Source organism: Protopterus annectens, chromosome 2.part1, assembly GCF_019279795.1.
Source record: "Protopterus annectens isolate FY-2018-M chromosome 2.part1, PAN1.0, whole genome shotgun sequence".
Taxonomy (NCBI): Eukaryota; Metazoa; Chordata; order Ceratodontiformes; family Protopteridae; genus Protopterus; species Protopterus annectens.
The window spans coordinates 1,784,688,245-1,784,713,209 of NC_056729.1; positions in this window are offsets into that span (position 1 = coordinate 1,784,688,245).

A 24,965-nucleotide genomic window follows, 5' to 3' on the forward strand; every position below is an offset into this window, starting at 1 on the left:
CGGTCCGCTAATGATTGGTAGTTGATTTTTACGTGCTGAGTTACCAGCCCTGATGCACAACCTTCAATGAAGGTACGCCCATTCACGCATGTCTCCACGCAGAAGACGATCTAGCTGAGAATCGAACCGGATAGCATCTTACTGTGAGGCGACAACGCTACCGCAGCACCATTTTCTGGTACAGCTATGTAGGTGTACATCTGTCAGCACCACGAGGGTCCTAATTATATAGGTTCTACTTTCCAGAAGTACAAATATACACATTTACACCTCCACCCCAAGGATCGTGAATTGAAGTATATGTAACTGTTGAATGCTTGGACTTTGTACCCTCTGCTATGATTTTTGATGGTCCCCTGTTATGATTTTGAATACTGAGAGGTTGAGAAGTATGTCCTTCTTGCCTACCTAGCTTATTCTGAACTTCAGAATGTCAGACAACAGCTTAATCATTCTAGAAAAGTAAATAAACTCTTATTTGATTCCCTCTTTTGTCCCCTAGCAACAGACTTTCAATTTGTTTGTTAGTGGCTGTGAGCATCATTTTCTTTGAAATCATTCAATCGTGAAACTTTTGCTGATGTCACCAGATAAGAGGCAGACGTTTCTGTATTTTTATTAATTATTTTTTCTCCACCATGTGTCAGTGCTTCACACTTAGTTAAACAAAAGGTGACTGTTTTCCAGGGGATAGAGAGGCAGGTACAATCCCCAGATATGATTTGCATATTCTTGCTAGCAATATTCTTCTTATTTTATTGTGAACTATTATTTTGTCAGTATTGAACATTAAGCCTTGGATACAACTTATCTTTCCTTGAAATAAAAAAAATAAGATTGTATGTCTTTTCATAGTCATGGTGTTTGTTCAGGCCACCACTGAATAAAAACAATGCACCTTGGAGCCCCTAGACCCTTGGCTTAATGTGGTTATTTCTTCAACAGTTTTTACTGTGTGGTCTTGGTCAGCTACAGTGTGCTGCAAGGATGCAGGGAAAAAAAACAAGGTTAAACAACAAAACTGATTTTTTCCCTTAATCATGATTTATGTTCAGGACATCATTAGATGAAAAGGTTGCTTAACATTAGTAAAATGCCCATGGGTTAATGCAGTTGTTTCCTCCACAGTTATCAGAGTATAGTCTTGTCTACTTAAATGTGTTGAATGAATGCATAAATGCAAGGAAAAAACAAAGAGTAAGACAAACTGTGAGAAAGAGGTAGAAAAAAAGTAATATGGATGGTGTGGGCAGTCCAGGATGGGTGGGTTACTTTGTGTTGTGGTTGGGCAGTGGGCTGGGAGGCCACAGCAGAGCCCTTTCGCCTAGGATATCAGTTGACCTAAGGCCAGCCTTGTCTATTCCTAACTGTTTTGGAATGTTTTTTGGTATCAGCATAAAAAGGGTGGCACAGCTACATTATTATATCATATTCAGGAAATGATATTGAGATAATTTCTTACAACATACTTTAGATTGTGCTTCTATTTTAAAGATGAGTGATCAGATTCCTTCTAAATTTTAATGAAAAAAATGAATACTGTTTTGATGCCAGTACATTTAAAATTAGTATTTCTTTTTTTATACACAATACATAGGACAATATTTCAATAGCTGATCTCAGTGTAAGACTGCCCTGATTCCAAAAAAACTTGCTGTCAGTGCAAGTGACTTACTTTTGTGTAAAGAAGTCTATACGCAGGCTTACACCAGAGGCCAGATTCTAAAATTCCTGCTCTCACTGTAGGTGGACACCTATACTGACAGCAAGTCTTTTGGAATTGGGCCTATAGCATGGGCAGCTCATGCTATTGGACTGCAGGACTGCAGCCCCCCAGCTGTAAAAAGAAAAAATAAAAGAAAAACAAAAGAAAAGGAAAAACAAAAATGAATAATGAGCCCCAGAACTCCACCATGCGTGCTAGGCATTCCCAGAACTCTGCATGCATGCGTGCAGGAATCCGGACTGTTATTTAACCAGTCCAGCTAACAGAAATGCCCAGAATTCTATGTGGTTACAACCACATAGACTAGAAGAGGATTGGACTGCAACATCTGCAGGCTGGAGCCTGCTTTCATGGGAAAGACAGATGGGACTTGGAAGCGGATGTTTGGACTGCAGTGCCTGCAAGCTGGGACTTTAAAGCAATCGCTGGAAAGACAGACTTGAAGAATTGCAACTGGGACAGACTCCAAACCCAGGTAGAGGTGTGTATGTGTGGTGGCTAGAGAGAAACTCAGGAAAGGCTGAAACCCAAGGTGGCTACAGAATAACTCAGGCTCAGTCCCTATAACTTGGGTGCAGGTAGCAAGAGCCTGAATTCCCTACCACCACCACTTGTGAAAACTATTCAGATTTTTGCCTCATATTTTTGTTCTGTTCCTCATAAAATCTGTGGTTTTCTGGATTTTGAATTCAGTAAATAATGACAGGCAGTTGAATTTCAGACTTTATATTGTTCATAAAGTACATGTAACACTAAACCTTTTATTCTAGCAAATTTCTAAGTTTATAAGATCAATATTTGAAATTTGTCCCTATTTTGGGGCTGTATTCCCCCATTATTGGCTTTGTCGAGGATATTTTGTGGTAAGAGGTTGAGAGCTATGGTGAGAACTGAATTCACTGAATATGTTTGGGGGCGTATTCCTCCATTATTGGCTTTGTCCTTTGTTTTGTGATAAGAGGTTGAGAGCTATGGGGAGAACTGAATTCACCAAATGATAGGCTTTTAAGTTTCAGTCTTCCTGTGTTTCAAGAAACAACTGATTAACTTGTAAAAGCCTTGCATTTAGGCAGGGTGAAAAAGCACTGGTATATAAAGTTTAATTATAATAAATTTATTCTCAGCTGTCTTCAGTGTGCGTGGACCATTTCTTTTTTGCTTGAGATGTCTATTAGTGTTTGTGCTGTAAAATGTAAAATAAAACTTTTAAATGAAATCCAAATGATTATATAAGTAAAGCTGTATGCCCATTACAGTGTTTATGGTAAATGAGGTGAAATAGACAAGTAATGGGACATTGGAATGGCTGGAAGGGAAGACCCCATTCAACCATGATTTTGTGAGGTGGGAAGGGCGGCAAACTCAAAGACAGCCCCGGCTGAACTATATCTCTCAACTGACCAGATGTTTGGTTTGTTCCTCATAAAATTTGTGGTTTTCTGGCAAATCATTTAGGAATGAAGTTACTAAATAATGATAGACATTGAGTTTCAAACTTTATGCCCTTTAGAAAAATGCATGCTAAAGCAAGACCTGTTATTCTAGCAACTGTCTAACTTTATACAAGAGCATTTTTTAGCACTGTTTGTATGTTCCCCTAATATATTTGGCCTTGTCCAGATTTCCTGCATTAAGAGGTTGAGAGGAAAGTGTAAATAAATCACTTTATAGAATTAGGTATATCCAAACCTCTCAACTGTCCCCGATTTTGGCTCAAAATGTTGCTCACCCCCTAATAATCCCTCTGCAAAATGGCAATTTTTGGATGAAAATGTGGAGGGTTTACAATTAATAAATAATTGTAATGATCAGAGTTATAGATCACTTTTATTTCAGAAATTCATGTAGATTCTCTTATTTTGTCAGCTGCTCAAATTAACAGTATTAATTTTTAAAAAAGTACTTCTTTGACAAGTTCCCAGCATTGTTGTGTGGCTATTTTATATTTTTGCATAACATTTTTGGTCCGTTTTCCATAAAATTGTGGTTTTCTGACAAATTAGTGGCAAATCATTAAATATTGAAGTTAGAAAATAATGGCAGACATTTGAGATTCAGATTTCATACTTTTCAGAAAATTCATACTAATGCAAGACCTGCTATTCCATTATCTTTCCAATTTTGTAAGAGTACTATTTAAAAATTGTTATTTTTGGGCCTTTGTCCCACTTCTATTTATGGCTTTGTCCAGATTTCTTGCTCTGAGGTTGAGAGGTATGACAAATGTTTTAGGGCCATCACAGTCAGCCAGAGACATTTCAAATTGTGACATACTTGTTGCACCCCACTTCCCCATGTAGTGACTTTGGATGTGTCCAAGTAAGGCAAGCAGCAGTTATGCAGTGTAAGTGTGTCGACTATCCCCTCACCCAAGGTAGACACAAGTACTACAGTGGCTTTTCATCTGTCCTTGATTTTGCAGAATGTTTTGGTTTTCTGTCATATTTTTATACTGTTAGTTTATGCTTCTTATTATTCAGAAAATGCATGTTTTTGCAGTGCCTATGGCTCTGTGTTTAAGTAGCTATGCTTTAATGACCATCAGGTAAGCTTGTCTGAGATGGTAAGATGCAAGTAAGCTTTAATAAGCATACTGCTAAAGAATTACCAACATTGAAAGCCTTTTTGTAGTTACCATGCAGAGAATATTTACATAACTAGATAATGTTTAAGCCATGGGTACTGAAAGGCATATGACAGTTTTTATAATAAAGGACAGGATTACAGTATTTTCAGAAGCTCCTTACATTTGTTGGAGACTTGTAGTTATCTTTGCAAGCTTTATCCGTAAACTAAACAGAATGCCAATCTATCATGTGTAGTCCATAACCTGTGCAGTAATTGTTTAAGCAATTTATCTTGAGCTTATTTCTTGTTTGCTGTTCATTTTTTACTTTGGTCATGTTTTCCTCATGAAACGAGTAGATAGTTGTTGTCATGCAGCAGGTCTTTTTTGGATAAGAAACATTTTTACATGTGGGAGTATCACAGAGATTGCTACTTTCAGCATGTTACTTGGTACTTTTATAAAGCTGAATATAAATTATAATTAGAACAGCAGTGCAAGGAGAAGTGGTTTGAGTTGAGTGATGCTGTTTTTTTACACTTGATTTTGACTGGCAATCCAGTAATGTATATAAAAATAATTTATTTTTTCATGCCTAACAACCTTTTTGTTTCCATCTAGATATTAAGTAAGCTGTCATGAAGCCAATGCATTGACATTTTTTTTTCTTCTCTACTTCATTTTGTCTTGATTGGACTCTCATAATGACAGTTTGGCACCAAGGGCAGCATATTTAATTTAAGTCCCAGTTTTTGTGGTTTTGAGCATAGCTCCACCCCTTTCTAGTTGAGCACACCCCTTCCTATTAGCCCCACCCATTCAGCTGTCTCCTGCAGCCCCCACCCCTTTGATTTGAAGTCACCAGCCGCCACTGGCTATAGTCTGTTTAGGCCTAAAGTCATGGCACTACATATTTTGGTAGCATTGCAGACAATTTTAATAAGAAAATTGTCAATTTGGTTTGAGATGCCATTTATATAAATAGAAAGTGATTACATGTTTTATAGATATTTCATAATGGCATTCCGGCATTTTACATTATACCCAGTTTGACAGCATATAGAGAGTCCATGCTGAATTATCAATGTAAACCTACAACGAGTTTCAATATACTGAACACAAGCTGTTGACATTCGATATAAACTTTAAAAGTACAATGCTCGACTATGAAGTACTTTGCCTTCCTGCACACCAACCCCCCCCCAAAATATTAATATACCATATGAAGAGAATGCTGAATGAATATTTTATTTTTTAATTAAAAACACATCAGTGAATTGCATTCTGTAGAAATTCAAGATTCCCAAGATTTGGACTCTAAGCAGAAGTGATCACTACACTTTTATTTTAAACTGATTTTTTTCAGATGCTGGAATTTGCTAATTTACAGATGTCAGTATCTATATATTACATTCAGCGTTATTTTCTAGATATCTCTAAACAACAAACTTGGATAATCAACCTTCTCCAGCATATTCTGTGAGTTGACAGCACTAAAGACAAGAAACCACCAGCTTTATAAATGTGAACATATAAGTTCGCACATGTTATGAGTATGATTTTATTATAACAATTAAAATAGTAAAAAATATCACTTTTTCTGAAACAAAAAAATAGGCATTATTTTCAGCTCTTGGGGATGAAATTCATAAAGGTGTACACTTTGGGTAACCTTTCTGAATTCGGTGACAGCTCTAAGATGAAGTGTACAGCACTATGGTACAAAGATTTATAGCACCATGTTGAACTACGTGGCACTGCTGTATGCTAATGAGACAGTCTGAGGGAGAGGCATATGCTAATTAGCCAAATGTTCTCTGTCTCTCTTTATCTCTCACCTGAAACCACATCTAGGATTCTTCAGTAAACCCCTCTGACAGGTAGGTCAGTGCAACTGGCCCCACCACTACATTTATTTATTTATTATTTTTACATTTGGTTACTGGCATAGTCCAACTGGACATAAGTCCTTTTTCAGTGGAGGCTTGGGGAGAAAGGCAACACAGGCAACAATTAATAGAATACATTACCAACAAAGCTCCAAAAAAGCTCCACAAGCAACAATTAAAATACATATCTAACAAAGTTCACAATTTACAATAATAAGTTTGAACACTGATTAGCAACTAAAATGTAAAGTACACACATGTTCAGAGATGGGATATAATAGTAATTTTGTGGGAAAGTAGAGAGGTAGGCAGATTATAGGAGGAAGTCATTAGAGAAGGAGCTAGTGACGTAAAGTAGGAATAATCAGATGTCAGGATGGAATAACGATTCATAAAGATTAGGAATGAAGCTAGAGAATAGGTTAGCCAAAACCTAGACAATTACATAGCCAAGTATCATTTAGGTAAGTATTTAGTGCTTTTGTAAATTGTGTAGAAGAGGATAGTGAAAGGATGTTTGTTGACAGAGTGTTCCATATTTTAGCTATGAAATTTGAGTAAAGGGAAGCTCCAGCTGAGTTGTTGGTACTTTTTACTTCGAGGAGAATATTTTACTGAAGCATAGTACTCTGTTACTGCAGCAGGGATGAAGGGAATTTTTTAGTACGAGTATTTATCTGGGTAGTATACAATCTTATAGGCAACTATGAGTTGATTGTAAAAGAGGAGCTGTGGAAAATCAAGCCAATTTAGTTGTTTAAGGGCTAAGCAGTGCTGCAATGTAGATGAAGATTCAGTGGCAAACATGAATTTTGTTATAAAAGGCCTTGAATTTTGTTATATCTGCTGTTCTCAGATTAGTTAGTAGGGAGAATCATAGAGGAGTGTAGAGATGAGCTGTTTTGTGCTATTGTCGTTTTTGTGAGATACTTTCTATTTCTGTACAGTATACCTAGTTTTCTGTGCACTTTTTTATGGTCAGAGATATATGGGTATTGAATTTCAAGTAACAGTCAATTTCAACCCTTAGTAGTTTAGTGTGAGTAACTGGGGACATAGTCATTTTATTGCTGGAACGTATGTTGAATGCAGGAGTGGAAGATGTTTGACTAGGGTGGAAGATCATTAGTTTTGTTTTGCTGGGATTATTTAGTATTAGTTGGGAATTAGTAAGCCATGCTTCTGCAGATAGGAAGGAATCTTGGGTTAGTGATTGTAGTTCTTGGAGAGAAGAGGAAGCACAGATTAACATAGAGACATCTATGTATTGGATGACTGATGCATATAGTGTGGCAGTATGGAGGTTATTGTTGAAGCTGGAGAACCATAAGGGTGTGGGAATTGAGCCTTGGGGAACTCCTAGTGTGACAGGGAGTAGGGGAGAGAGTTTTTGCTGACATTGATCTGCTTGTTGTCTTCCTGTTAGATAACTCTGAAACCAGTTAATGGAGGATTCACTAAGATTTAGTTCTGAAAGGGCTTTAATGAGTTTAGTGTGAATGACCATGTTGAAGGTCTTGGAATGATCAAGGAAGATAGCAGATACATATTTACCATTGTTTCTATAATGATTTATTGTGTGAGTGAAAGTCATAAGAACAGTAGTACTGCTGAGGAGTGTTTAGGTACTCCATGATTTGTGTGTGTGTATACACCTTTCTAGGGTTTTGGAGAGGGGAGACAGTATAGCAATAGGATGATAGTTGGTCAGTTCTTTGGAGGTGCCACCATTATGGAGTGGAATAATATGTGAGATCTTCCAGAGTTTAGGGGCATGTTTTTTGGTAATGGACTGATTAATAAGAATAGCAACAGGATATGCAATTTATTCAGCAGCAATTTTCAGAAATTCTGCAGGAAGTTTATCAGTGGCCAATGTAGTGGGCTTACATTTTTTGAGCAGTTTTTTTGATTGTATTAACAGGGTCAGGCTGAAGGCTAAAGCAATTTTTGTTACTAGGAATTTTGAAAGGTTCATCTAAGGGGGAGACATATAAGAGTTAGACAGGGCCAGAATGGATTCTGTGAAGTATTTGTTTGGTTGCTGTGTTTTCTGTGGTGTCTGCAGTTGTAGGGGCTAGGGTACTAGATTTTCCTGGGTGAAAAATTTTTTTATAACTGTCCTGAATTTTTTGGGGTCATTTTGATGTTTGATCTGTATATTATGATAGTATTTAATTTTGTCTAGTTTGACCATTTTTTAGATTTGTTCCTTGGTTCTAGGTAAGTCTACTTCAAGGTATGGGTTCTTGAATTTTGCCAATTCATTCAAGCGTTATCTCTGGTTCTTAGCAGAGATCTTGCCTCTTTGCTCAACCAAGGAGAATAGTTGGATTTTATTCAGATGGTCCTGGGTGGGGCTAGTGAATTTAAGATGTCTAAGAATGTAGAGTTAAAGTGCTCTACAGCTTCATCTTGGTTAAGATGTTTGAGAGGGTTCCAATTGCAACATTTTAGGGTAGCTGAAGGGGATGAAGGTCTTTTTGTTTCTGATTAGCTGGTAGACTGTGAGTTTCCTCAGATCTGGTCAGTGTCTTATTTGAATGTCAGAAAATTATCTCTCAGACGGTCTGGAAGGCAGCCTGAGTGATGGATTAGGGCTGGTCTGTTAGTCAAAATCCAGTCAAGGGTAGATTGCCTCTTAGTTACTTTATCTATTCTTGTTGGGGACTGGATAGTTTGGGAGAAACCATGATGGCTGATATAATTAGTGGGGATACAGGGGTTACAGGTTAGCCAGTTTATATTAAAGTCACCTAAGATAATAGTTTCTTGTGGGAGTGTTTAATATGCCCATTTGAGAAGGTTTTCTAGGGTAGGTATGTTGTTACTGGGTGGGATATAACATCCAGTTATGTTAATCATTTTGTTGTATTCATTTTTAGTCTAGTAAGAATAATGTCTGCATTTCCAAGGGATGGGGTGGATATACCCAATATTTCAATATTTAGTCCATTTTTAAACAGTAATGCCACACCACCTCCCTTTTTTTGTTATACGGTCTTTGTGGAGGATATTATAGCATGGTGCTAGAATTTCATTGTTGGAGATATCTGGCTCGAGCCATGTTTCAGTCAGTGGAACTATATCTGGTGTGTACATGGAGAGGTTTGCGTGAAGATTGTGTTTTTTTTCTTTTTGAAATGCTTCTAGCATTGCTATTTAATATCAACAGATTAGAAGCTTTTCTATGGAGTTGATTATGATGTCGGTGGCTTTTTGACTAAGCGGGGTGATATTACAGATTGAGGGTCCAGGATTGGGATGTATGTCACCACTGACTGCCAGTTTAGTTACTATGTGCACTATGGATTTCAGAGTTTAGTAAAGTTTTTGTCATATTTACTGTATAGTCTATTGGAGTTGTGGGAGGATAGGGTAGGCTACAGGGTGTGGAGGTTGGTAGATGTTTGAAGGATTGATGAGTATATGGGGAGGTTTAAAGACTTATCTTTTACAATGTGGATGGTTATTGTGGCATGATGGGGCATTGATTCAGGAAGGTTATTATGAAATGATGTAATATGTGTGTGATAAGTATTAGAAATGTCATTAATATAATGTGCAGTTGGAGCATGTTTACACTAGCAAAAGTTGGATTGTAAGGGAGTGCAGTTATCGGATTATAATTTATACTACACTGACAAGTTGTAAATTAGGCTATTTGGAGGAGGGGGTTGGGATGCATTCTTATCTTCCAGCATTTAAAGTAGCATAAGGATCAGGACTGAGTGGAATCATGAGCCACCAAGGATACTATATTTGTGCCATAATGGCAACAACAACAGTAAGGCGATCAGGGGAGTGGGAGGGGGGACAGTAGCCACCAGACAGTACCCAAAACTCGTGTGCCTTAACAGTGAATAAACTCAGGGACAGGTGCGCATATGAGAGACGTGGTGTGTGTGTGTGTGTGTGTGTGTGTGTGTGTGTGTGTGCGTGTGCGTGTGCGTGTGCGTGTGCGTGCGTGCGTGTGCGTGTGCGTGTGCGTGTGTGTGTGTGCGTGTGCGTGTGCGTGTGCATGTGCGTGTGTGTGCTGCTAATGAGGTCTTTCCTAATTGCAGCTAACATATCTATGACTCGCAAAATTCTGTGCAGTGGGAGCAAGCCATTTCATGAATCTCTGAGTTTATTTCAGAGAAAACAATAAAGGTTTGATTCAAATATTTTTGAGAGTATAAGTCAGAACAAATGTAACATTCATATGTTTTTCTTAATAAAACAGAAAATAAAAACTCAGGAGCCTAAAAGATATAAAGGCCTGCTTGTATTACCCACCAGGATAGGACCATATTCTGAAATGGCATGAAATTGTCTAGCACATTTTGTTATGAAAATATGTCACAGTGTTTGGCTGTAGGTTGCAATTTATCTATAAAATCTGTGTGACTACATAGAAGTCTAAATGTTGTGCATACAGGGTCTATCATAAATCCCGCAACAAAATGTAACTATTCTGAAGAAGTATGTGATTTTCATAAATCCCGCAACAAAATGCAACTATTCTGAAGAAGCATGTGATTTATTTTCAACTATGTAAAGCTATGCTACGATCATGTATTGCACTCCTTACCCTGAACATAAATTATGTACTAGCCAATAATGAAAACACAGTCTAATGCATGTTAGACTCCTGCTGTTAAATGCCTGCAAAATGTTACATTTGGTAACAATGTGCAATAAAACTTATGTAAGCCCCCTTTATCATTTCTTAGTAAAGCCCTCAAGGAATTATAGTTAAATAGCCAGGTTATAAATGCATATATTGCTACAATTTAATCCTTAAGGATATGAAATGTAGGTCAGTTTTCGAGTTAGCTTGGACATTTTGTCATGGTCAGTGCACATAGTTTTGAGAGAGACTCTGTTCCGATAACAGAAAATATAATTCTGGAGAGATATATGGGTATGTACTGCATTTCCTACAATAAAAAGAGGTAATAACGCTACCGCTAATGAAGATTAAGTATGATGAACCATGCTTGACTGTCATTGTGAAAAGACTGTAAAACTCTGCATTTAATTTTTGTTTATAAGAGCCTTAGTTCAATCCTTTTTATCGCTCTTAGTAAATTTTATAATTCTCCTAAGATTGCTATTTCATAATTATAGACTTAAATTTTGCTCAGTACTGTAGCTGATTTGGCCATATCTCCATCCTCGATAAACCATTCTGAAGAAACACACATGAATTTTATATAATGTCAGCTTAGTTTCAACATTTCCCTGATACAAGAAGCCACAAACCTCCTTGTAATGGAAAGTGAACATACTGCAACTTTGCAGAAATGCCTTTGCATAGCTTTGTATAGTGGGTAATATCTTAGCAGCACAATGACAGATCTTCGACAACATTCCAAAAGATCTGAAAAACACTGCATAAGACGTGACACTTGAGAGTTCATTCAAGACAGTTTAATAGTGTTCATATTCACAGGGTAACAGGAAATAAAAACAACCCAGAAAGAAGAAGAGTCAGAAAGAGCAAAGTAAGGAGCACATAGCTGTTTGTAAAGCTACAAAGAGGTACAATTGTGCATTTTGTTTGAATAGATAATCACAGTAGGCCAGGATGTGAGTTCCTTGATTAAAAACAATATGACCACAAAAAACATAAATAGAAAGGCTACTAGTAAAGGTGTAAGACTTCACAACTATTTTTTGCTGTATTGTAAAGTAACTTATATTTATCCAATATATGTCAATGTAGGTACATTACAATATTATAGGACTGGATTTATGTTCATGTACTGTATTGAACATTTTTGTATTATCTTATGTCTCTGTACTGGAGGCCTAGAAGTTATACGTTCATAGGTATATATCAAGCTACCAACCACAATGACTTATAACACTAGCCATGCATCCCAGATGTATCCAAGTTTGGTGCCCTACAGTTTATTTTTATAGGTTTATAGTATTATACTAGGCTAACTCCTCTCTGTTTACAAACCTGTCAAATCTGCTGGGCATGGGCTGTACTCATACTGTGCTGCTAAGGCCTGGAACTCCTCACCTGTATCTGTCAGGTCAATACATTCCATCCAGTCCATTAAAACCATTCTGAAAGACTTCCTAGCCAAAATCTGTCTCTGTTCTTGCTCATCCCCAAGATAAACTATATCCCTAAATATGAACAAGTGCCTATTCACATGCTACGCCTCCTTACACCCCCCCTTATTCACTAATTTCCTTATTTTAATCAAATTATCTCCCCTGACTCTCTATCTAAATATGATATAACCCTGTTTCTTCTCTCACATCATATTGCAGTTCCTATTTGTATTATACTTTTAATTATATAAACTAGCTAAAATTTCTCTGAATATTAAATTATTGTCATGTAAGTTGTATCTATTCTTACCAATGTTTACACATTATCTCTAATTTGGTATAATTATTTAAACTGCAGATGTTTTTGTATTATTTTTGAACAATATAAAACTATTTTTCTTAAAATGTTTTTGTAATACTTTCATGCTTTTCATCCTAGGCCTCAGCTGAAAATGGGCTCCTACCCAGTTGAGCTTTCCCAGTAATCAAATGTCAATAAATAAATAAATAAACAACCACAAGGGTTTTTTAAGCCTTGCCATGCAATCCAAATGTCTCCCAACAAGTTTGGTGCCCTAGTGGTTATTTTAGAGGTAGATACTAGGCTACCGACCACAAAGGCCCTTTTAAGGCTACGAGTTCTTATTCTGTGTAAGTTATATTGTTTGTTTTAATGTACGATATTGTACAATTTTGTGTGAGGCTATTCTCCCTGGGCCGCCACTAAAAAGCCAGGTTGGACTTTCCCAGTCAGCACATGGAAATAAAAATACATAAACTAATAAATAAGTAAAATATTTATAATGTTAAATCTTGATTAAGAAGGAACAGCGTAAGAATAATTCAAATACAAGACAGATTAGGCATCAGTGAACTGAAGTTTCTGATATTACATGAGAGATCGGAGACAATAGGAAATAAAGAGACCCTAACAGAGAGGATACGCTGAATGGAATGACAGCAAGTAGCCACAGAAAGCAGGCACTGACATCTTTTGGTGTGTTTCCATTCCCTTGCTGTGAAAAATGAAATAATCAGACAAGCAAAAAACATAAACATTATCCCAGCTGCAGGTTAGTTCATAAAACTGAATGATGGTTATCCGATTATCCCGGAAAAATCTGTAGGAAAAGAGAAGCTATGCTGGAGGTATTAAATAAGCTACAAATGACTGGAACAGTAGCATGGATGAAATACCCCACAGTTCTGGAAGTAACAGAGGAAGAAGCATGTTTCAGACTATATAATATGGAAGGCATTCAAACGTTTAAACAAAATTATCACAGACACCTGAACAACACAGGCAGTAAACATTTGAATTGTTTTGAGACATGGACTGAGAGAATAGTCTTAAACATAGGAAATGTGATGCAGAAACACTTTGAAGGCATGCAGTATCAGATGCCAAAGTCCACACAGGGAAAAGACAAGTGCAGAGAGATACACAGTCAGCTAAAACACCTTTTTATTTACTCTTTGTTGACTGGGTTAGTCCTACTAGGCTAGAAGTCTATTTCAGGGGAGACATGAGGTGGCATTGATACTACTATGGGAAATTTGGCCAGGCCATCAAGAATCTTCCCCTAATCTTCCTGACAGATCCCTTGGGATCTTTTGCATCCACTTAAAGTAAAACCAGCTCAGGCAGATGTGACCTCAGTTTAACATCTCACCCAAAGGACAGTACACTCAGAAGTGAAGCAATTAATGTCCCCCATGTGGGAATAGAGCCCACAGCCTTCTGTACCAAAGGCAACTGCAAGGAGATGATAAAAGAGACAAGAAATTGGAGGGAAAACAAGTGAAAGAGTAGTATCAAAGGGTGAGAAGAAAAAAAGCCTCTCCCGAGGAAGAGTTTGACACAAAAACAGAGAAAGAAGCAGAAGCAGAGAGACAGGCAAAGGGAGAGTGCAAAAGAGATAGGAATACAGTGTACCGGATCTTTCAGACAACTCAGAAATGAACTGCTGGACAAGCAAGAGACTATAAAAGATGGACAGAACATTTATAATGGATGGTAGAGTCAAAAAGGTGAAAAGTAGAAGTACAGAAGGAATGAAAATGACTGCAGAAAAAGAGCAGCAATAACTATGTGGGAGTGATGGGCATTGCTATTGCTTTTGACTTTGCCAGGTTGGTTAAGGTGAATATGGACTCATTTTTAGAGAAACCATGGATCATATCCAAAGAACATGGCTCATCTGATGATGCTTCTGTTTGCTACAATCAGTTTCCTTTTTTACATCGTAACTACTCTGATTCATAAGTATATTTTAGGCTTGCAGCTCCGAGGACCAGTGAGGAGCTTAGAAAAAATTTCCAGTTTTCCCAAAGCACCACCTGGTTAAGTGACTTGCTCGTGGACAGGGGATAAATATGAAGCAAAGTTAGAGATGTTTTGCAAAACTAGATTCAGATAAGTGCAGAATACTCAAAATCCCTTAAAAAGTGAACAAAAGGTCTTATATCAACATGTCATTTTGTGAACAACATAATATATGAAACTCTAATGAGTGAATGTTATCATTAGTAATTCTGCTAGGTGGTGTGGCGGGATTAAGACTCTTGCCTTCTATACCTAAGATACAGACCTTGATTCTACATGACTCTAATCCCTAACTGGGGCATTTTATAAACACACACGCACACACACACACACACACACACACACACACACACACACACACACACACACACACACACACACACACACACACACACACACACACACACACACATTTAGAAGGGGTGGGGTTGAAGAAGACAGAATGAGAAAAAATTGGGGAACAAAAGAAAAATGGATGGGAATTGCCAGATACTGGAAGATGACAATTCGGACAATAGAGGCACATATAGAAAATACATGGAACAGGAGACCAAAGCCTGAGAATACCAAAGAGATGGTATTTAATCCCCATGTGATTGGCAGTGGAAGGCAAAAAGGAGCAGATGCTGTGCTCCTGTATATATTTCAGCTCTTGTTTGTTGCAAATCAGAATGGGCTGTTCCTGCATCATCAGAAGAAGATGTCTGGCTAGGTGTGCTATATGTGCATCCAAGCCATATAATACCTCTAGTGTGTGTGTGTGTGTGTGTGTGTGTGTGTGTGTGTGTGTGTGTGTGTGTGTGTGTGTGTGTATGTGTGCTTGGGTATATTTTGCACCTAAATTTGCCATACAGTATAATGTTAGAAGTTAGCCAGTCCATTTTGCCCCTTGCATTGAATGGTTATCTGATGTGGGGACTGCTTTCCAGCAACAAAATATATCTTGCATACATTTATTTCTGATGTAATTCCAGCTCAGCATAAAATGTGGACAAGTGGTGCATTCCAGACCATGAAAAGACATGATGATACTCCTAAGAGAAACTAAATATAAAGCAGCCTGACAGAATGTTAAGTTGAAATGTCTACAAATAGCAATATTCTGTACTTTTTTGGCAGGAGGCAATATCTAAATCCCTTTCACAGATCAGATTTTTGTAACATTTCAGGGACTCTGATATATATATATATATATATATATATATATATATATATATATATATATATATGTATATATATATATATATATATATATATATATATATATATATATATATACATATATATAATTAGGTAAATAAATGCAGCTTAACACTGACATTGGCTTGGCAATGTTTCCATGGCTTATACAATGATTTTTTTAATAATAGCATCTTTTCAGTGAGAGAAAAGATCTATTGAGATAATGCCATGACTATGGCCCCTACATCACAATGCCCGACTATGGCCCGTACATCACAATACCCTGACTATGGCCCATACATCACAATACCCTGACTATGACCCATACATCACAATGCCCTGACTATGGCCCATACATCACAATGCCCTGACTATGGCCCATACATCACAATGCCCTGACTATGGTCCATACATCACAGTGCCCTGACTATAGCTCATATATCACAATGCCCTGACATTGGCCCTTACATCACAATGCCCTGACTATGGCCCATACATCACAATGCTCTGACTATGGCCCATACATCCCAAAGCCCTGACTATGGCCAATACAACACAATGCCCAGACTATGGCCCATACATCACAATGCCCTGACTATGGCCCGTACATCACAATTGTGCTGAGTTTTGCAGGATATCCAGATTTTGCCTCATATTTTTGGTTTGCTTATCATAAAACTTGTAGTACTCTGCAAATTACTGAGAATTTAAATAATTGCGTAATGACAAACATTTGAATGTCAGACTTTGTATCCTTCATAATAAAGTGCATGATAAAACAAAACCTACTATTCTAACAATTTTTATGTTTATAAGAGTGACATTTGAAATCTCTCTCTGATTTTTGGGCATTCCCCCCATTAGTTATGGTTTTGTCCAGAATTCTTGCACTAAGACTTTGAGAGGTATGCTATTGTCCAGGTGACCCAAATTCTATTATTAGTACTAGCAATGTTGGGTCTCATGTATGGGTGAAGAAGAATGATGAACCTTAATTCTGACTGTCCCTTATTGAAGAACAAAGTGGATAATATATGCCTAGTCATGCTGCCTGTGGCTGAAGCCCCAATGGAGAATGGAGTTTACATAGTGACTACAGCATTCAAGGGGGCCAGAGCCATCTGATTACAGCACACTTAAAGGAGTGTCTGTATTTGGTGAAGACCCGTTGTACTTCAGCCCTTTGGGTATGACCGGGTATGTGCTGAGGAAGCTAGGATTAATGAAGAAACTCCCACCCTCCCAGCATGTAAATGATACCTCACACTCCTCCTCCTCCTCCAGGAAACAATGGGCCATAGAGGGGAGCAAACAAGTGCAGGAGTCCAGAACTCAATGATCAACTAGGGAAGAGTGGACAGAAACTAGCTTTCCTTGAGAAATATAGATGATTTTATTTCTAATGTGGGCATGTACTGCATTCCTCAATATGAAAAAAAATGCACGGGTGGGATCAAAAAAGTGCTTCATGTGTGATCATGGACTAACCCACAATGCTGGAAAATGCAGCATAGTTTCCTTTGGTAAAGCAAGCATTACGTCCACTTATATCTGAGCCAGTTATCTAGGAATTGGACAACTATGTTTATAACAAACTCACTTTTCACCATCATCATTGTGTCTCTGACCTGGTTAGACAATCCTTCTACCTTTCACAATGCATCCTTCATGCTATCTCCACAGTGTCCAGAGACATTATACTTCCACTTTATTCCTCCTCTGTTAGACTCATTACTGTATATAAACTCCCCTTTGACATGTACCTTACTAAGCACCTAAACCATCTCAGCAGACCATGCTATTTCCTCACCTAAAGGGTCTCAGGTCTTCGCATCTTTGGCTGCTGTTATAGATTAAAACTCCTGTCCTTTATGCAGGCTACTGAGGGGTGATCTCTTATTAGCTTTCCATGCTCTCAGCATCTCGTTACTCTTTAAACTTCATCTAATTAAGACCAGAGAGCAAAATCTACATCACCACATTAATAACAGTTCTACCTGGCATGACAGATCCCTAAATCAACATATTCCCAACTTCCGGAACATCTACGATTACACATCAAGCAAAGTACTTTCCTGGCAATCTTTTTGGCAGAATGACTGGATGGATGAACACAAGTTTTTGCTAGGGATATTTCAAGAAAATCTACTTAATGGTTTTTAAACTTCCTGAGTGATATGGTTGAGCTGTTAAATTGTCTTATTGGTTGTAATCATAGTTATAAACTATGAACCCAAATGATATACCCACATCTTACAGTATTCAGATCTAATGCATTGTGGAAACCTGATCGTCCAAAAGGCCAAGAAGGCCAATGGGGTCCTTCCCAGTACAGGTTGTATCTATCTGTCTATTATCTATCTGTTTATCTATCTGTCTATCTATCTATCTGTCTATCTATCTCTCTATCTATCTAGTTATTGCTTTATTTTCTTATTTATTTTTGTTTTTGTTTATCTAGAGAGGCCAACAGTAAGTTAACTAATCCCAAACTAACATATTCCCCACATAACCCTTAGCTACCTTCTTACTAACACATCCTCACCATATAGGTGCCCAGTGTACTCAAGGACAAAACTGAGTTGGCTTGTATGCCTAGGCTTATAAAAACTCTGGTGGTCAATAGCCTAGTACAAACCTATGAATCAATGTGTTCACTAGGAAAGTCTGAATGAGAATAAAAAGCACCTCTCAGCAGAGGCCCAAGGCCTGGTTGTTATCCAGATAAGTGGGATAGTCCAAGGGCCCTTCTCCTCCATGATCTGAGTCAGTGACCACAACAATTAGTTGTTCTGTGGTATCTCCTTACATTTCTATAGTGAGCCCATGGTTGAGTACATTTGTATAATGCATGCATGGTTTAACAAGCAACTGGACATAAGCTGATTTAAGTATATTTTCTGCACTTATTTAAGATTTGAGTGAGTAATTATTGTGTGTCTTGGATTCAGTAAATATTGTGTGTGACTCTGAATCTCTGCAGTAGTTCCCCACCCACCCTCCGTGTTACTTGTTGTGGTGTTAATCTTGGTGGCTTTGGAATTGCCCGCTCCTGCTGTAAATCTCTTTTTGCACACTCCTCCTGGACCCATCTCATTCGCTCACTCAACTGAGTACAGAGAAATCATATTTTGATTTTGGATACTCTTACCAATCACATCTCCTCTGCAGTGTACAGAGAGAGCACTTGGGAAGGGCATTCCCCCATAGTATCTTAATCTGCTCTGTTTCCTCCATCTCAAAAAATAAATAAATAAATACATTTTTGCACTTTATCTGCCTTACTGTATTTGTGTTTCTTCCTACTTTATTACCTTATTTTTCTTTTGCCTCTTTTAAAAGTACTCAATTAAATTTATTCTGCTGCCTTTATTACTGCTTGTTAGTAGCCTGATTAAATTGTAACTAAATTTAAATTGGAACCTGTGCACTGAGAGAGAGCCTTACAAGAATATCTGCAAATATATAGAGCTGAGTATATTTTTCTGTATTATTCTGTATTATAGAACAAAATTGTTGCTTAGATATCTGTTGTCCTACTGTTCTGCAAATATACAGAGATCAGTATATATTTTTCTGGTTTTATAATTTGCACTGTGATTCCTCACATCTCTGTTGAAACTGTCTTCCCCACCCCCCCTCCCTGTTCTTGGTTATAGTTTAAATTTGGTGGCTTTTGCAGTGCCCGCCCCACTGTAGATTTGATTTAGGACACTCCCCCAGTCCCATCTGTTTACCGCATTCTACCTAATAAACCCTTTCTGCACTTGCTTTTAGTCCTTTTTAATTTAATTACATTTTTTCAAACTGTGTGTGGACTAATATTGCTACATACTCAAGTGTGCCAGCTTGCACTGCATGTGAATTGTTTTTACTACTGTTTTTGCTACTTTTCTGAAAAAAATAAATTGTAAGCCTGTTTCCTACCTTTCCTGTAATTAGTGTTCCAGATACAGATTTGCTGTATCCAGGACTGTTTGCAAGCTTCTGAGCCCCCCAAGACTTTCTGTGTTGGAGGGAAACCTTCTAGCTTATCAGTGGGAGTGGTAAGCATTGTGTAACCTGTCTACCACATAGGGAGTGGTTCTGGCCCAGAATTTGTAGTTATTGGCCGTTTGGGCGGTCTTCCACCTCTCTCAACTTTCTGATTTGAAGGCCTGCACTTGTTTCTGTCCTGTAACTCCTGGGCCCATCTCATTTGCTCACTCAAAAAAAAAAAAAAAAAAAAAAAAAATTATCTGCTTTTACTGTATTTGTGTTCCTTCCTACTTTATTTTGCTTTTGCGTCATCTTAATAGTACTCAATTTTATTTATTACTGCTTGGTGTAACTCATTCTAAGCCTTTTAGTTTAAGCACTTGGGCTTCAAACTAGTTGTTTTACATTAAGAAGGTTTGTGGCCTGCACTGTAGTGGCAGAACAGGTATCTTACATCCTTCTAAGTTGGGAACTGCTGATTGAGGGCTCAGTGTCTGTTATTCTAAAAGTGTATTAATTCTGGTTTAAGCACTTGGACTTCAGGCCAGTTATTTTACATTAAGAGGGTTCATGGTCTGCAGTCTTGTGGGAGGAGAGGCTGGACTCTGCCCTTCTGAGCTGGGAATTTCTGGTTAAAGGCTTATAGTGCCTGCATATGTGAACTGCTTCTTACTGAAATTGGTACACCTTGTTTGCTGTAGCATAGACTAGATCCAGGCCTGCTGAATCTAGCTTTGTTTGTATAACTTGAGCACCAATCCAGGCATTCTTTAAAGTATTCAATTGTATTTATTACTGCTTGGTAGTAACTTGATTAAAGTGTAGCTATCATTCTAAGTCTTTTGGATTAAGCACTTGGGCTTCAGGCCAGTTGTTTTACATTAGGAAGGTTTGTGGCCTGCACTGTGGTGGCAGGACAGGTAGCTTACATCCTTCTAAGTTGGGAACTTCTGATTGAGGTCTCAGTGTCTGTTATTCTAAAAGTGCATTAGTTCTAGTTTAAGCACTTGGGCTTCAGGCCAGTTATTTTACATTAAGAAGGTTCATGGTCTGCACTCTTGTGAGAGGAGAGTCTGGACTCTGCCCTTCTGAGCTGGGAATTTCTGGTTAAAGGCTTATAGTGCCTGCATATTTGAACTGTTTCTTACCGAAATTGGTACACCTTGTTTGCTGTAGCATAGACTAGATCCAGGCCTGCTGAATCTAGCTTTGTTTGTATGCTTGTTGTTTGTTTGCTTGTTATTTCCCTGAAATGCTAATTCCACCTAAAACGCGTGTTTTCAGCGCTTCTGTGGATCCCTAGTGATATCTGCATTGCCTACTGTACTTATTTCCTTGTTTCACTTGAAAGAAAGTTACTGTTTGTCATTTTTGCATTTAAGTTACCTGTAACACATTGCATTTAAGTTACCTGGCACTTGCTCACTAAAGCAATTATATAAGTCAGCACAAAAAATTAAAAGCACTACACCCTCACAAATTCCCCTTGAGTACCTTGTTCCCCACTGGCCCTTTTTTTCAATTATAAAGGAATTCTCAATACTATTCTAGCATGTCCAAAGGTCAGTTGTCAATCTCCTCTCCGGTCCAGCTGGTGAATCTGGGAATCTTGAGGCAATGTTACAACTGCCTCATGTACACAGACAACCCTCTCCTCCTCCCAACAAATTCCAACACATGTGAGAGATGCAACCATATAGCCAAACTGGAGGCTAAGCTCTCTCAACTCAGTACTGGTGTAACCAGTCAGGAGGAGAAGGAAACCACACTCACTACAATTCCAGTCTCACATAGACCTACCACGACAGCAAACCAAACACATAAACACACAAAAACATACTCGGAGGCTCTAAATAAAAGTCTGCCTAAGCAGCAGAGACCTCCAAAGCAGACACCCAAGCAACCGCTACCCCAAAACAAAACATGTGCAACACATAGCTCACAAAGCCAGTGTGCCGAACTGTCACAGCCCTTAAGGCTAAACAACACACCTGATACACTTGTAATAGGTGACTCTATCATCAGGCACACTGACGTCCCGCTCACCAGGCTGAACAAGGAGAAGGTCACGGTGAGCTGCCTGTCAGGCGCTAGGATCCGCCACATAACACAAGCACTCAGGTCACTCCAAGGCAAGTACAAATATGACTCGGTCATTGTCGATGCTGGTGTGAATGACCTGAGATGTACTTCCCTGGACTACATGAAAAGAGACATAGAGGAGCTCTCTGAGCATGTAGCCCAGGCCGGTATGACCCTGACCTTGAGTAGCATCTTACCCTCACCAAGAATGATGCCACAATATGAAGACAAGATGATCAATTTCAACAATTTGCTTAAGTATTGGTGTCATTCAAAGGGGATCCAATGCCTGTCAGCCTGGGATGACATGCTCGACAAGTCACGATGCTTCGCTAGGGACTGCTTGCACCTGTCACCCCTGGGCTTTCGGATATTGGCAAAGGCTCTTGCTTCCCCCATAGTGCCTTTTTTAGGCAATGCTCAAAAGACAAACCCACCTCCATAGGTATCACAAGGGATAAGAAACTAAGAGTAGTGCTACTCAATGCCAGAAGTCTAAACCTCAACATGAACGCACACGAAACTCTCCTTAGCATGGAGAACATCGATATCTGTGCAGTAACAGAAACCTGGTTCAAGGCTCCTGAGAGCACCCCAGCACTACCAGGTTATACCTCATACCATGCTTTTCGGCCCCAAAACTTGGACCGAACCACAAAAGGAGGGGGAGTATCAATATTCGTCAAAGATACACACACCTCCAGGTTGGTGGCACAGCACGAAGCATCAGAGACTATCCATGTGCAACTAACAGTGGGTAAAACTGCCTTCCAGTTTATAGCCTGCTACAGACCACCCTCCCAAACCCAGGAACCCCACTCGGCCTTCCTGAGAACACTGGAAAATATGAAGGTCTCTCCAAACACCATTATATTGGGTGACTTCAACTACCCAAACATAGACTGGGAGCATTACTCTAGCTCCAACACCCTAGCCCAAAGGTTCCTAGAATTTATAAACTCAAATGCTATGGAACAACTTTTTACCACTCCCACAAGAGGGGAAAACATACTGGACCTGATCATCACCAACATGGGGACTCTGTGCTCCAGACCAGAAGTGTATCCCTCACTGGTAAGATCAAACCATAAACAAATCTCACTGGATATTCACATCCCAACCCCACCCCCTGCCCAGAAAACCACAGTGAAAAACTTCTCTAAAGCAAATTTCACACTCCTCAAAACTGAGGTGGAATCCTTCAAAGCCCCCGGGCCTGTGGAAAATACGGCCCAGACCGCAGAATCCTTTATAAACGCATTCTATGAACACCTTCAGGAATGCATGGATCATGCAATCCCAAATAAAACCAAGACCCAATCCTCCAAAGGCAGACGTCCTGTCTGGTGGACCCCAGCCATAAACAAACTATACAATAGAAGGAGGAAGCTACCACATGATAGAGCAAAATCCCAAAAAGGGAATGTATCTCTGATCAGTATTAGCAAAAAATTATGGGCACTCATAAAATCATCTAAGGCCAGCTTCGAGAGAAAAATCGCACAGGACACTAAGGATAATCACAAGGCTTTCTTTAGTTATGTTAGGAACCTGGGTGGGAATTCCCAGATATGCTCAGAATTAGTCCAAAATGGCAAAAAATACATAGAACCCACAGACATTGCCAACATCCTAGCGGACAGGTTCAGCGCAAACCTCTCCGCCCCCCTCCCCACCAAAAGGGCAAATATCTATCCCAGCAGAGTGCTGCCCCCCCTCACATCTCAGATGCTCAGGTAAGAGCTGCCCTCTCCAAAGCAAAAAACACAGCATCAATGGGACCAGACGGTGTCCCAGGCTGCGTCCTACATGAACTCCAAGAAGAGCTAAACCCAAACATAAAACTACTGTTCAATCTCAGCCTTACTACAGGATATGTACCCAAAGAGTGGCGTACAGCAACAGTGGTCCCTCTCCACAAAGGTGGTGCCTCAACGGATCCTGGAACTATCACCCCATAAGCCTGACTAGCTTGGTCTGCAAATCTATGGAAAGAATCATCATGAACCTCATAAATAAATATATTGGGGACCTACAGACACTGGATCCTACCCAGTTCGGCTTTGTTAAGGGCAGATCCTGCCTCTTAAACCTGGTCAATTTCTTTGAAACAGTCACCAAGGCCATTGATGAGGGCAAGGTGGTCCACACAGCCTACCTAGACCTCGCAAAAGCCTTTGATACAATACCCCACTCGGGCATTATAGATAAGCACACCAGCTTAAATATAAACCCCTATGTCACTAGATGGGTTGCAAACTGGCTCAAGGACAGAACCCACGTGGTTTGAATTGCTGGAGCCATGTCAGACTCCAAACCAGTTACAAGTGGCATCCCTCAAGGCTCAGTCCTGGGACCTCTCTTGTTCGGTATATATTTTTCGGAGGTACAGGCCAACACGGAAGGACTGTGGCTGACCAAGTTCACAGATGACTGCAAACTGGGCGCCATAATCGACTCTCCAACTGGTGCCAGAGCCATGGCCTCAAGCTAAACGCCAAAAAGTGTATAATCATCCCCTTTGGCAAAAACAAAGTGCCCACAAATTACCACATAGGTGGTAATCCATTAAGTACAGAAGAAGTAATTAGGGACCTGGGGACCCAAGTTGATAGCAATCTCTCATTTGACAACCACGTGGCCAAAGTGGTTAGAAAAACATTTCATATAGCCCACCTAATCATGAAGGGATTCACATCTGGATCAGGGGAGGTCATCGTGTCTCTTTACTCATCCCTCATCAGGCCCATAATTGAGTACAATGCCCCTTTTAGGATGTACCTTACCAGACACCTGCAGCAACTGGAAAGACCCCAAAAGTACCTCACCAAGAGGATCAAAGGGCTCAAACAGATGCCATATGCTGCCCGGTTAGAGAAACTCCAGCTCTACTCAATGGCATACCACCTGCTCAGAGGCGATCTGTGCCTGATGTATAAAGCCATGTCCAACCCAGAATCAATGGACATGCTGCATCTCAGAAAATCCAAATCCCATCGAGCTACGTGCTCGAGAGACTTGAACCTCAGCACTGAAATAAATAGGACATGCTGGAGGGACAGATTCATAACCCAGAGGCTCCCTTCACTCTGGAATAAAATCCCAGTCCAGGTTAGGCAGAGCCCCTCATTGACTCTCTTCAAGAGGAATCTTGATGAGTGG